Source organism: Heterocephalus glaber, unplaced genomic scaffold, assembly GCF_053883595.1.
Source record: "Heterocephalus glaber isolate CG9 unplaced genomic scaffold, H.glaber_assembly_v1.0 deba00000943, whole genome shotgun sequence".
Taxonomy (NCBI): domain Eukaryota; kingdom Metazoa; phylum Chordata; class Mammalia; order Rodentia; family Bathyergidae; genus Heterocephalus; species Heterocephalus glaber.
Genome location: NW_028258175.1, coordinates 5733102 through 5746724, shown reverse-complemented (window position 1 = coordinate 5746724; position 13623 = coordinate 5733102). Strand labels below are relative to the sequence as shown.

The 13623-nt window shown below is 46.5% G+C and overlaps 1 protein-coding gene across 5 annotated transcripts in view; it reads left to right on the top strand.

Moving 5' to 3' along the window:
• The window catches only part of Prkcb (protein kinase C beta), a 312724-nt gene that overhangs the window by 101878 nt on the left and 197223 nt on the right, over positions 1 to 13623 (top strand). Inside the window, exon 1 of one of the 5 annotated variants that reach the window (XM_021237328.2) lies at positions 5408 to 5524. The exons of the other annotated variants lie outside the window; for them this stretch is intronic. The gene's annotated coding sequence lies outside the window, so the exon portion shown is untranslated. Of the gene's footprint in view, positions 1 to 5407; positions 5525 to 13623 lie in introns of those variants that run through there. 5 annotated transcript variants of the gene reach the window in all.

Genomic DNA, 13623 nt, shown 5'->3' with positions numbered 1-13623 from the left:
ACGCACATTAAAATTTTAATTAATTAAAGTTAAATACAAAGAAAAATTTCATTTCTCAGTCACAGTAGCCACATTATATATGTTAATGGCTACTGTAATGGAGAGTGAAATAATGGAACGTTTGTGTCATCGTAGAAAACTCTATCCGACTACTCTGATCTAGGACTGGAGTTGGAGAACTATGGCTCCTGGACCGACGAACTGAACTTGCAGACGGAATTTTATTGGGCACAGCCACACCTGTTTGTTCACATACCGTACATGGCTACTTTTGCCCTCAAGAATATAATTGGGTAGCTGCAAAAGAGACTATGCCCTGCAAGCCAAAGATGCAGAAAATCCCTAATTTAAGATGCTTTGACTTATATATTTTTACTTTCTGATGGTGTGAAAGTCATTTGTATTCAGTAGAAACCATACATTAAACTTTGAGTTTTGATTTTTTTCCTGGGCTAGCAGTGTATGGTACAGTATGTCTTGAGGCGCTGACGGCAACAGCAAGCCACAGCTCCCAGCCAGCCACCGTCAGTGGGGACAGCCCTGGTGCCCTGCAGGTACTGCGTTGATAAGCTCTAATGTTCAACAGGTTAGGTGTATTCAATGCATTTGCATCTTATGATAGCTTCAACTTGAGATGGGTCTATCAGGATGTAACTCCATGTAAATCACAAAATATCTATATTCACTCTCTTATCCTTGGAGGAAAAATTCGCCAGGCTCTCATCTAGAACACTGAATGACATGTGGAAGTGTGAAGCAGATGATTGCTACTTTTTTGCTTATTAAAAGTAAGGTACACTTAGTTCTCCAAATAACCTTTCAGAGTATTTTTGTCTCCATCCCAGAGGTGAGAAAACTGAGATGAGAATTTTAGACTGTAACTTTCAGAAGGAAGCGGTCCTCCTGGGCCTTGTTCATGAATAACGCTCATATGCAGGGCCACATTCATAGTTGTTGAGTGATGAATGGATAAATAAATAACTTTATGAACACATATAAACATTTGAGCAGCTCTGTTGTACAGATGAGGAAACAAAGATCCTTCAGAGAATGTTTTGTTCCACCTAACCTGCAGCTGGAGTCACCCAAAAAGTTACAGCAGGAGAATTCCCACAAGGGAGTGCCACAAACCATCTAAACAAAAGGATTCTAAAGAAAGAACCACCAGGTTTTCAGGGTGACCACTCTATAGCATGTTTTATTTTTTAAAATTAATTTTAACTAATATATAAAGGCATAGAAATTACATGTTTATGAGGTATGATATGATTTTTCAATATGTAGATATTTGTGTAATGTAACAAATGAGACCTATCTCTGCAAACATTTGTCATTTCTTATGGTAGAAACGTTCAAACTCCTTTCTTGTAGCTTTTTGAAATATGTCATACATGGTTATCTACATTCTCCCTCTTGTGCAGACCAAAGTGTTTATTAGGGGAACTGCAGTTTATCCTTGCAGTGGACAGCAAGAGGATGTCCTGCCTGGCCATATCTGCAGCAAGAGCACCAGGGATGGAATTTATAGAAGAGTTTAAGGAATTTTGTTTGGCTCAGAGCCAGGCTCAGTTTCTTTCAGTGTTTTGGACTCCAGCCTAGGCACCTTTATCAGTGCCTGGGAACAGTCCAGGCCCCAGCTTGGGCTCAAGCCTGCTGGGAAAATCTGGCAGTTCATAGGCTCCTGTAGCAGTCAAGGCATTGTATGATTTTCTGCCTGCGCCTCCTTGAAGCTGGGCCATCCTTCGGAGGGAGTGTTCCTCAGCAGAAGGCAACATAGAGCTGGGATTCCAGCTGTAGAGGTCTGCGTGATTCTGAAGCCTCCTGCACCACCCTGCTGTCCTGGGAAACTGCCTAAACACAGAGCTGGTGTCTCCCCTCTCCCCCGTGTAGCCTTCTGTTTAGGTTGTGCTTCTCCTCTCCAGCTGCCAGCGTCAACTGTTTTGTGATGCACTTGGACTTGAAGCTTCAGTTCTGCGCTGTGGCAACACAAAGAGGTGCCATGAGTGATTTGGTCCAAGTGGGTCAGCCAGATCTGAGCGTGTGCTCTCTGTCTCGGTCACTTCAGCCTGTGAGCTTTGAGGCGAGAACATCTGTGACTTTGCATGTTCATCACAGCAACACTAAGAGGGTTTCGGGGACATCGTCAGCTGTTAAGTTGGGTGCCGAGTGGAACTGTATGCTTGATGTGCCTTCCCCGCTGGCTTCCCGTGGAGCAGCTCCACACACTCAGTGAGCACAGAGCTCCGTGGCTGGTGCTGGATGTGGCTCCTGACGGGCCCCGAGGGCTGGAGTCCAGGGGACGCGGTGGCTCCTCTATGCCGTCCTTCACATCAGGTGATTACTTTTCACGTGCTGTGGAGCCAGGTTGGATCTGAATCCTGCCCTCACCACCTGCTGGCATGCAGTTTTGGACAAGATACTTTCTCTTGGTGCCTCAGTTTCCTCATCTGTACAATAAAGATAATAATGGGACCTTTTGCACATATGTGGTGAGGACTAAAGGAGCTAGTATGAGAAATTTTAAACAGGGTATCGTACTGCAATGCTCTGTAAGTGTTTATTATTATTATTGTTCTCCTCCTAGATCTCCCCTGTCCTCTAGTTTGTTTCAGAGGACCCGGAACTGTCTTGCCTGCCTTTTAGTCCTGCAGTATTAAGTTGGGGCTGCAAACTCCACCATCTTCGAGGGCCTAAGAAGGAACTTAAATTCGTTAATTGAACTGGGCAAGGACTACTGGGCAGGGGAGAATGCAAGGCCACCAGAATGGGAAGCGATCACTCATTCATTCTTCATGTTTGTTGAACACCGACTATGGGCCAAACACTGTTCCGTTCATTCACACATAGCAGGGAATGAACCAGACGAAATTCCCTGCTCCCTTGGAGTTCACATTTTAATGGGCTCAGTTCCAACTGAGTCTATCCACATCCAAGAATATGGGCCCATTGTTGACAAAGCTTGTGATTTTGAGAAAGAAAAGACAGAAACCTGGACCTTTAAAAATGATGAACTCTGCTACCTTCGGTGTCAGCAGCGGCTTCCTCCTGTGTTAAAGCTGGGTGAGGCCTGACCCCAAGGACGGGCTGCAGCCCCTGCGGGAAGATGCTCCCCCGCAGCTCCGGGAGGAGGCTGCCTCTCCGGCACTGGCGCCTGGTTACATGTCAAGGTCGCTGGCGTGGAGGGCACCTCCTCCCTCTCCCTTGTGGCTTTTCTGCCCCAGACTGCAGGCAGTGAGTTCAGATATTCCTTCTCCCATCCTTCCTTTCGGATGGCAACCTTGGCCGGGTTCCCAGCCCTGAGACGGAAGATGACGAGCGGGTGGCAGAGCTTCCCTGTATCAGGGCAAGGGAGGGCCTGTTGCCAGTGCTGGCAAACGCAGAGAAAAAACTGTAGGTCTCTTCAGAGAATTAATTATCTTTGTTGCCTAGATCCTTCAAAAAGTGGAGAAGTGACTTAAAAGCCTGTGTGGGAAGGGAGTGGAATGAGATTGAGGAAGAATGAGGTTTAGGATGCTATCAGGAATGATTCCTAGCAGCTGGAGGCTTTTGGCGAGTGGGAGGTGAAATTCCTGGGAAAATGTGAGAAAAAGTTGCAGAGGTGTTTTTTGGTTGGTGTGCAGAGCCTTACAGTGCTTGTTTTGACATTCGAGTACCTGTAAGTGGCGTGTATTCTCTGTGAATTGCCCCAGTCCCCACTACTCTCTACTGTGCTGTGCTCGCCTGCCTGACTCATTTACTCTTCTGCCTTTGTGAGGCTTTGAGCTGGGGCTGTGCTCCAAGGGAAGCCGTATGATAGAGTGCCTGGAACAATGGACATTGAGTGAAGCCCACCTGCCTGCCATTTACCAACTGTGTGATCCTAGTCAAGCCTCTCCACTTCAGTGTCTGTGCTTGTGAGGGGCTGGGAGGAAACAGAAGCTGCTCCCGTGACTGCAAGGAAGAAAGTGGCATTAAGGGATCGGTTATGGCAGTGTGGGCAAGGTTTGGATTACACGTAAGAAACGTTGTGGTGTCTCAGGATTTGAAGCAGGGAGAAGCTGTAGCCACCTGTAGGGAGGAGGAAGCTAGGAGAGAATAGTGTGGTAGACCGTGGGCCTGAAGGGATGCAGCTGCTTCCTGAAGAGGAAGAGGAGGGGAAAGAAACCCCCATGGCTTCCCTGCTTCTCTTCAATGTCGTTCTCACCCATGGACTGACCCGATGGAAACTAGGAGGCAAGGAGGGCTGAGCGATTAATTCTGTAGCGGTCAGTGTAGCGCTCAGGTCACAGCAGTCGGGTGAAGAATGAATCTGTGAGAAGCTGAGAGTAGCTGGAGGGGCAAGCGTGCACACCTATAGTCCCAGCACTCTGGGAAGTTGAAGCAGGAAGGTCGTGAGTTCAAGCCCAGCCTGAGCAACTTAATGATTTAGCAAGAGCCTGTCTCAAAATTAAAAAAAAAATTATTAAAGGGCTGGAGATTTAGCTCAGTGTGAAGGACCTTGGTCTCAATCCCTAGTATCACAAAAGAAAAATAAATAGTAATAGCACACTGATCTTCAGTTTCCTGTCCTTGAAAATGGATGAGAATAAGGCAGTCTACCCTAAAAGGGCACTAGGGGGCTCACGTACTCATGCAGGGAAAGGCCTGCTAGATCATAAGTGTTCAATAAATGCTGTCTTAGTGTGGGTCTCAAGCCAGGGAAAAGGGCTCTGTACCTTGTCTCTGTCTACACTTGCAGGATTAAGAGACGTTCCCTCCCCGTCATGTAAGGGGACCTGGAATAATTGCTTCTTTCACGGGAGTGTGAGGTAGAGGTGTAGTGGGCAAAGGTGAAGACTCTGGAGCTGGATAGCCTGGGTTCCGATCCTGGCTGTCACTTACTGTCGAGTTACTGCTCCGGCCCCATTTTCCTCAGCTGTAAAATGGTGATATTAGTGTCTTCCTCACAGGGTTGTGAGAATTAGAATGAGTGTTAGTAACCTATGGAAAGAGTGTGGAACAGAGTCTGGCACACACCAGGCAATCAGGTGTTACTGCTTTGTTGCTGTCACCGTTGTCATCATGGTCACCATCACTCATGATCCTCATCACCTCCACCACCACCCCATCGCGGATCAGCTCCAGGCACAACTGAACTGGATGGAGTCCATCCCACCGTTCCTCTGGGAAGCTCCATTGATCATAGCGCTTTCTGCCCGTCCTCCCACGGGGATGATATTTCAGGGAGTGATTGATAGGTCTGTGTGTGCGTACGTATGTGGGGAAGGGTGGGCTTGTGCCTGACTCTGGGTACAGAGTGCTTTGTTATGCAGAATAGCCTGCCTGTCATCCTCCACAGGCCCCTTCCTTGAAAAGTTCCAGGCTATTTTTGAGCCCTCATGGCTCACATGTGCCTTTCTACATCGTGTCAATGCCAGGACAGAAAAATTGGAACCTTTCGGCAGAGCATAAAGCGAGAGAGATTTCGAAGTGCGTGGAGAATGAGTGCTGCTCTGAGGACGGGAACTGAGATGTGCCGGGAGTGCTCAGTTTGGAGACTGCAGCAGTGAGTGTGTTTGTATTTAGGTCTTGCTGACTTCTTGGGGAGTCAGTGGAGGCGCCTGAGGTCGAGGTCACTGTCGACTCCCACAAGGCTCCCAGGCACACATGCTTTCTGGACAAGCAGGCAAGGATGTGGGGAAGGGTGGGAGTTTGCCTCAGGTCAGACCTGGGCTCTGACGCAGGTGCCAGTGCTTCTGAGGATGGAACGAAGTGCTTTGTTGCTGGCTGCCTGGGAGTTTTGGGGTTTTGTGTGCTGTACACAGACAGACACTGAATTGTGTGTAAAAAAAGTGGATCTAAGTGGGGTGTGGTGGTGCACGCCTGTGATCCCAGCACTCTGGGAAGTTGAGGCAGTTTGAGCCCAGCCTGGGCAACTTAGAAACTTAGCGAGACCCTGCCTCAAAATAAAAAATAAAAAAGGGCTGAAGATAGAGCTGAGTGTGGAAGCCCTGGGTTCAATGCTCAGCAGCACGCAACACACACACACACACACACACTCACTCATACACAGAAGAAAAATAACAAGTGGATCTAAGAGTAAAGGCACAAAGGTATAAACCCTCACCTTGTGTGTACTTATTTAACTTTCCTATTCTTCCTAGAAGGACAGAGTATGGCTTTGGACACAGATCTGTGTTCAGATCCCTCCCCTGCCTTCCACTAGCTCTTGAATCTTGGGCGAGCGGCTGACTTCTTTCTGGGTCAGAGTTACTTATTGGGAAGGAATCAGTACCACCCTTAGCAGGGCTGTTGACAGGTGTAGAGATCAGGGTGTCCTGGGGCCCCTGAGGCTCCAGACACATTTGCTAGATTGTCGTTTGGGGTTAAATTCTCCTGGTAGTCCCAAGGGAAGGATAAACAAGTAACATTTTCATCTCTCAGAGGAGACCCAGGCCCAGGGACACTTGCACATAGCCGTGCTGGGGTGAGTCCTGGAAACGGACAGGACTCGAGCCTCTGGGCCTCCTGAGGGACGCCATGCTGTGCTATTGACCGCTGCTATAACAATGCCTGAGAGAATTCTGGAGGTTTATTTGGCTCACAGTGTTAGAGATGTCAGCCTGTCATTGGGTGGCCCTGTTGCTTGGGGCCTGTAGCAGCGTGCCATGGTGGATTGCCTGGTGCATTGAAACTGTTCACCTCACAGCTAGAAAGCAAAAGGGGACAGATAAGGGCCTGGGGTCACACTGTCCTCCCGAAGGCCACACTCCAAGGACCTCTTAAAGAGTCTACCACCTCCCAATAGCACCATGCGGGGGAACGAAGCTTTTACTACATGGGGAACACTTCAGCTCCGAGATAGCAAGGGGCTGGGGTTTGCCCAGCTCAGGGTCTGGAGTCCTGTGGGCAGGTTTTCTAGACCTCTGGCTCCAGCCTTTTTTCTTGTGTGTAAAGTGGGGAATAACAATAAAGTTCCTTTCTGTGGTTGTTATGAGGGTTACGTGAGGAAATTCTGTAACCCTTATCATGTGCCTGGGATGTACTGAGCACTCAATGAAGTACTTAGATGTTATTGTTATTTTTAATACTATTAGGGGTCATAGCAATAGCAGTCATAGTTATTGTTGTAGTTGTAATAATCATAGTCAAAGCATGGTTGTGTCACCCAAGATTCACGTGCTGTCCTCTGGAGCATTTCAGATCTTCTCTTTGTTCTTTCCTCCTCCTCTGCCGTGCTGTTACTCTCCACTGGATATTTCCTCTATGGCACCGTTCTGCACCCTGCTCTGTTTTGCCCTGAGTACCAGAAAGTAGACCCTTGGGACTGTGTCTGCTGGACCCCCTCACTGGTTGATTACGTTAAGCCAATGAAAAATGGTAGCAAAAATGTGCAGAGGGTTGGAGGAGGGAGATTTTGATTTTTCTGCCCTCAAGTGCCTCCCTCCATCTGGCCCCTCACAGCTAGGGGACACTTCCCCTTCTAGAGTGCCGGACCTCACTGGGGTCTTGGTACCATTTTATTAGACCTGTAACTCTAGGTGTGGTAACAGTTTTCCATAGTTGCTAGTGTTTTTTAAGTGAACATGTTAAGGGTGAATTCTATTTTCTATTGAGAAACCCTGTGGACATAAAAAACAATGAAAAGGTAACGTATTGGATTATTTTGCTTTGAAAAAACAGAGTGGTCCAACGACTTTGGAAAACAATGGCATTCCTCACAAAGGTGAACAGTTAGTGACTGAGACAGCAGTTCTACTCCTATGTATTCACCCAAGTGAGTTAAATTAGACATCTTCACAAAGACTGACAAACGAAGGCCCATAGCAGCTTTATTCAGAGTAGCCCAGAACTGGAGAAATGTAGTGCATCTATCAATAGTTGAATAAACAAGTGAACTTTGACATAACCATGTAACAGAACGTTACTAAGCTGTAAATATGAACTAACTACTGACGCTGACAAGTACATGGACGACTCTCAAAAACATTACTCTAAGTGCAAGAAGGCAGATACAAAGTAGCACATCCTCTGTGGCTCCATTAATCTACAGTAACAGAAAGCCATGGTTGCCAAGGACTAGGGATGCGGGGAGGATTAATTGTAAAAGGGCAGCAGGGAACTGTGGGGGTGATGCCAGTGTTGTGTATCTTGATTGTAGTGGTAATTACATGGATGCAATATATCTGCCAAAACACGTTGAACTGTACATCTAAAATGAGTGTCTTTTCATGTATTGAACTATGCCTCATGAAGTTGAGGTATAGGAACATTTACATTTCCTTTATTCTATTAAAATATTAGGGGGATTCAGAATTATAAAAAGAAATCCTGAAATTCATAACCAGAGGCAACCACTACCTTCCAGTTTTTTTCTCTAATTAGGTCCCTCACCTCAACCAAGTGTATTTAAATAAAAAAGAAAGAAGTAACAACAAAAAGAAACTCCAAGTGGAGCATATCCATCATGGGGACCTTTTTACTATGATTTTACCCCTAGGATGATAATAAAAAGGTTTTGTCTTCTCTACTCAAAATGTACTGGGAAGAAATGGAAATATGTAGTTGCTGAAGGGGGGGTTGTTGACGGAGAGAAAGAGAGGAGCATTGGTTATAGTCATTGGCTTCAAATCTCAGCCAATCAGCCATCCAATTAAACATTATTGAGCTTTTAATTGGTGCCCATGCCAGGGGGATATTGTCGAACAAAGTGTGTGGCTGTTTTGCTGTGTTGGAGGGACCAGTCTGAGAAGGAAACGCATGATGATGATGATGATGGTGATGATGATGACTGGAAACAACAATAATAACAGTGGCTAATATTTACAGGGAACGTGCTATGTGCCAGGTTTTGTTTTAAGGTTTATTTTTTTCTGTAATGTTTTAGCTGTGTTGTCACATTTATTCCTAGTAACTCTATGGGTAGGTATCCTTCTTACTCCCATTTTATTATTGAAAGTAACAAAATGTGTTAGAGAAGTCAGATGGGGATATGCAGTAAACAGGTTACACGTGGACTGGTGGGTGGAGGACTCCCTGAGGAAATTCTATTGGATCTAAAATCTAGAGGATGATAGGAAATAAACAAAAAGCAAACTTCAGACCACAGGCAGGGACTGTTTTTTGGTTTTGTTCTTGCTTTTGGGGAGGGCAGTGGGCTGGTTCTGAGTGGTCATTAATGGGGGGGACTGCACAGAAGTGGGTGGCTGAGAGGGAGGAGTGAAGAGTGGCCCCCAGGGTGAGTGGAGTGGGCATCCCCAGAAGGGAGGCAGAGGCCGAGCTCGGTTTGGGGCGTGTTCAGGCTGAGGTCTACACAGTAGTCCCCGGGGGGGGGCCCACAGGTGTGGGTCTCAAGGGAGAGCTGTGGACCCAGAGTTACACATTTGAAGGTGGATGTGAACAGAGTTACTTAAGTCCAGGGGACTGAGGAACTGGCCTGGGCGTGGGTGCATGGGGAAGGGACCAGCACCCCTCACAGAGTGTTGGGGACCACTAGTGGGGAAGGGCTTGGAGAGCAGCAGCAGCAGGAGAAGGAGCCAGCAAAAGGAGGAAGAGGCCACCGAGGTCAGGATTGGGACCTTCCAGGAAGCCTGACATTTGTGCCAATGTAAGAAAAACGGTTAATATTAAAGGCATCCCTAGGAGGTGAAAGATTCTTGTCCTGAAAGAGTGCAGTGAGAAGCTTGACAACTATTGCATGGGGATGTCCTGGACAGGATCCTGACATCAATGTGGCATGAGAGCAGGTCAGGACTCTGATCATTTGTAAACTAGAGCAATGGACTCAAGTTGTCTGAAGAACAAAAACCAAAAGGAAGGAGGTAGGGTAACATACATGCAGTTCCAGGCCTTAGGAAGCACAGGGTCCAGAGTGGCTCTGGAGTGGTTGGTGTCAGGAGCTAATGGATGACCTTTGCACGGTGACACTGGGTTTAATTAGCTCCAGTGAAGTCCTTGCATCTCCCCACCCAAGAATCACATTCCAGGCACAGAGAGTATGATGCACTGATGTTGGGTCACGTGTAAGGGGAGAAGCCGGGCATCTTGGCTAAAAGTACTACAAGGACTACATACAGTGGAGGAAGGATGATCTCCTGAAGGAAAAGTCAACATTCCAGTTACTAGAAGAAGGAGCAAATGCTGGGCAGGCAAAAGCAACAGATGGCCTCTGTAATCTTCGCGACTTTGTTTCTGATTTGGTGATTATTTTTTTGGTAATACTTGTTCAGCAATCTTTAATCTTCAGTATTTACTTAGCCACATATCTTGCAGTTATTGCTAGTGTTTCACTTCTGCTTGCATCTTCAAAGTGAACTGAGCACCTGGAATTGGCATGAATTTATCTCTGGGCTTTAAGCCACCCGTCTTTGGGGCACAGTTTGGTGGGTGTGGCAAGTTATTGTGGCAAGAAAGGGCATGGCCTTGTGGTCCCATGGTGTCTCCTTCAGCAGCAGGGTAGGAGGCTGGCAGTGGCAGATGGCGTAGATCACTGCTGCTTTGGTGAGCTGGGTGTGCCCATCTCATTTCTGCTGGCACTTTCTTTCACCTGAGCAAACTCCTGCGCACAAGAGGGCTCAGTCTCTGGAGAAACACAGTAAAGGATGGAATTCTCAGTTCATCAACATGGGCTGATTGAGTTGAGTGTTCTTCTTACCAAGCTTTTAAATTAAAAAGGTTGATTTATCAGAACACACGAAATGCAGGAGAAATAGAAGCCTCCACTGCCCATCCTCCAGTTTCTTACATCTGGTTTATTAGTCAGAATTTCTTTGGTGACAAGAGACAAATACAATCCAGATTGGCTCAGGACAAGAGCAATGTTTTGCTTATGTAGAACAGTTGAGTTCTTCAGGCCTGGTTGGGTCTAAGTGCTCATATGTGGTTATCAGACACTGTTGACTCTGCTTTTCTCTGTTTTGGCTTCATTCTCAGAACATCCTTTTCTTTGTGATGATAAACATGGAAGAATCAGGCGTCTTCACTAGAAGGTTAGCGCCTCTGCTGGAAAATTATCCTCTTTCCTAATATTTCCAGAACAGTCCTGAAGTGGATTCTCAACCGGTGGCCTGAGTCACTTGCCCATTCCCACATCCACGTTGTGGTGGAGGTCCTCCATAGGGCCAGTGGCTGAGGTGGTTTCCTGAAGGACAAGCTCAGCAGATGGAAGCTTCCAACCAGGAATAAGAGATGCCCATCACACTGCGGTGCTGGGGCCGGGCTTTCTCTTGGTCTCAGAGCTCTGGAGATGGAGATGGCTGGTGAGCGAGAGGAGGTTGATGAGCCCTCTTGGCCATGGCATGATGTCTGCTGCCCCATCCTCACGGCCCGTCGGAGAAGGAGAGGATGTGGGCGGGCCCAGTCTCCCCGGTCTCCCTGTGTTGTCTGCTGCTGCCCAGGGGCCTGGCTCCCCCAGACTTGTTTCAGCAGAAAGTGATGGGGGCGAACAACCTTTCTTTTCAAGGATTTTTTTTCCTGATGCCTATTCTTTACACTACTTTACCGTGTTTACTTTAATAGATTTGGTAACGTTATACACGGAAACATACCTGGCCTGTGGTTGCTGACCACTACAAGATGATTGTCTTCCCTTCTTAGTGTTTGGCTGATGGTAAGCAGTGGAAGTTTGCTCTCTCTTTTACAGGAGGAGGAGATAATCATGAGAACTTTAAGAATTCCTTATGAAACAGGATAAACAAAAGTAGCTGAGCCATTTGATGGATTGCTCTCTGCGTATTGAGATGGAACTGGTTCTCAGATGTATTCGTTTGGACCGAAGCAGGCAGTGGAGGCATGCGCAGAGTAGCAATGCTCTACTCTTGAGCACTTTTGGATCACCTGGGAAGAGTTTTGAATGTACTGGTGACTGTCCCCTCTTCCCACAAGTACTGTTAAATCAGAGCCCCTGGGAATAAGACCTGAGCATTTTTTTTCCCAAAAAGCTCCCCAGTTAGCCATAGTGTGTAGCCAGGGCTGATGACCAGTGGCATAGCATGCATGGTATCAGATGGATGTAACAAAAGAGAAATAGAAAACAAAAAGAAAATGGAGACCATCTCATTTCTTACACAGTTGTCCTTGGTATCCACAAGAGATTGTTTCAAGGACCCTCTCAAATACCACAGTCTGCAGATACTCAAGTCCCCTGTATAAAGTGGCATGGTGTTTGTATGTAGCCTACATACATCCTCCAGAACACTTTAAATCATCTCTGGATTACTCATAGCACCCAACACACTGTAGCCACTCTGTGAATAGTTGTTATTTTGTATCGATGAGGGAATAATGACAAGAACGAAAGTCTGCACAGGCGTGGTACAGGTGGAATTTTTTTCCAAATATTTTTGATCCTTGGCTTGCAGCCTCCTCAGATATGGAACCTTTTGGCATGGAAAGCTTACTGTATACATTTAAGTGTGCATTGATCACATGTGGAGGGAATAACTCTAGATTTTACAAAAGAATTACACAAGCAAAAGGAAAGAATAGTTTCCTCTGGTAAGGAGTAGAACAGTGAGTCTCAACTGTGTACTCCTTTGTAATGTTTCAATTTTTAAATGCTATGCATGCTACACTCTTTTAGAAAGAAGTTCTCACTGCATACTGAAAGTTGGCCAAGCAGGGCTAGGAATGACCCTGAACCCACGCAGCTGGTCTGTGGTAGGGCAGCTGCCTACACATTCACAGTCATAGACCCACTGCCTGTGGCCTCAGTTGCCTTCTGCTTGACTCAGCTCTGATGAGCTATTTCTGAGTATGAGAGTGACCACTGATTCATTCATTGCCCATTCATTCATATTTTTATTAAGAATTAGATATGAGCCAGACACACGAATCTTATCTTCACAACCACATGGGAGGTGGGTGGTCTAATTCCCATTCTGTGGTTGGGGATATGTATTAGTTACAATATATGTAACTGAGGTGGAGCTATTTGAGGTAGTTTGGCCATCTGAGGTAGAACTATTTGAGGTAGGCTGGCCATCTGGGACAGAGCTTGTAAACTGGTGACACGCAGATGTGTTTGGATGGTCTCCACAGAGTTTTATCAAACATCCTGCCTAGCCATACTGGACCCATGAACCCAGGCCCACTCTTGGGTGGAGCTAAGTACCCCTTGGAAGGACACGCATCACACCAGGCTTGCTTCACTTAGTCAGAAGGGCTGCCTCTGCAGGCATTTGAGTTTGCAGCCCCTGCATTAGGGTAGAAAGATGAGTGGACCATCCTCTGTCTCACAGGAATTCTGAACTGAACCATCTGTGGAATGTGCCACTTCTGTTCTGTTCTGCTTTTCAGTCTGATGGTTGAAGAACTGAGCTTCTCTGCTTTAAATTTTATCTGAGACTACATGTGAGGGACTGCTGGCATTGTGGAACAATTTTGCACAATCAAGAATGTACAAAATGCCTAAGAGAAAGGGACAGTCATCTGGCCTGGCAGGAGTATGAGGCAGTGGAGGGAGACGATATAGAAGTAAAGTTAGACAGTGGTTATAGCATGGATGGATGCCAGGTTAAGGTATTTGAGCCTTTTCTTTAGGCAACTTCTGTTCACTCAGACTTCCATAGTGATGGAAATGTCATATCTACACTGTCCAGTATGGTAGCTTCTAGCACATGGGGCTATTAAGCACTTCAAATGTAGCTAGCAAGAATGAACTGAATT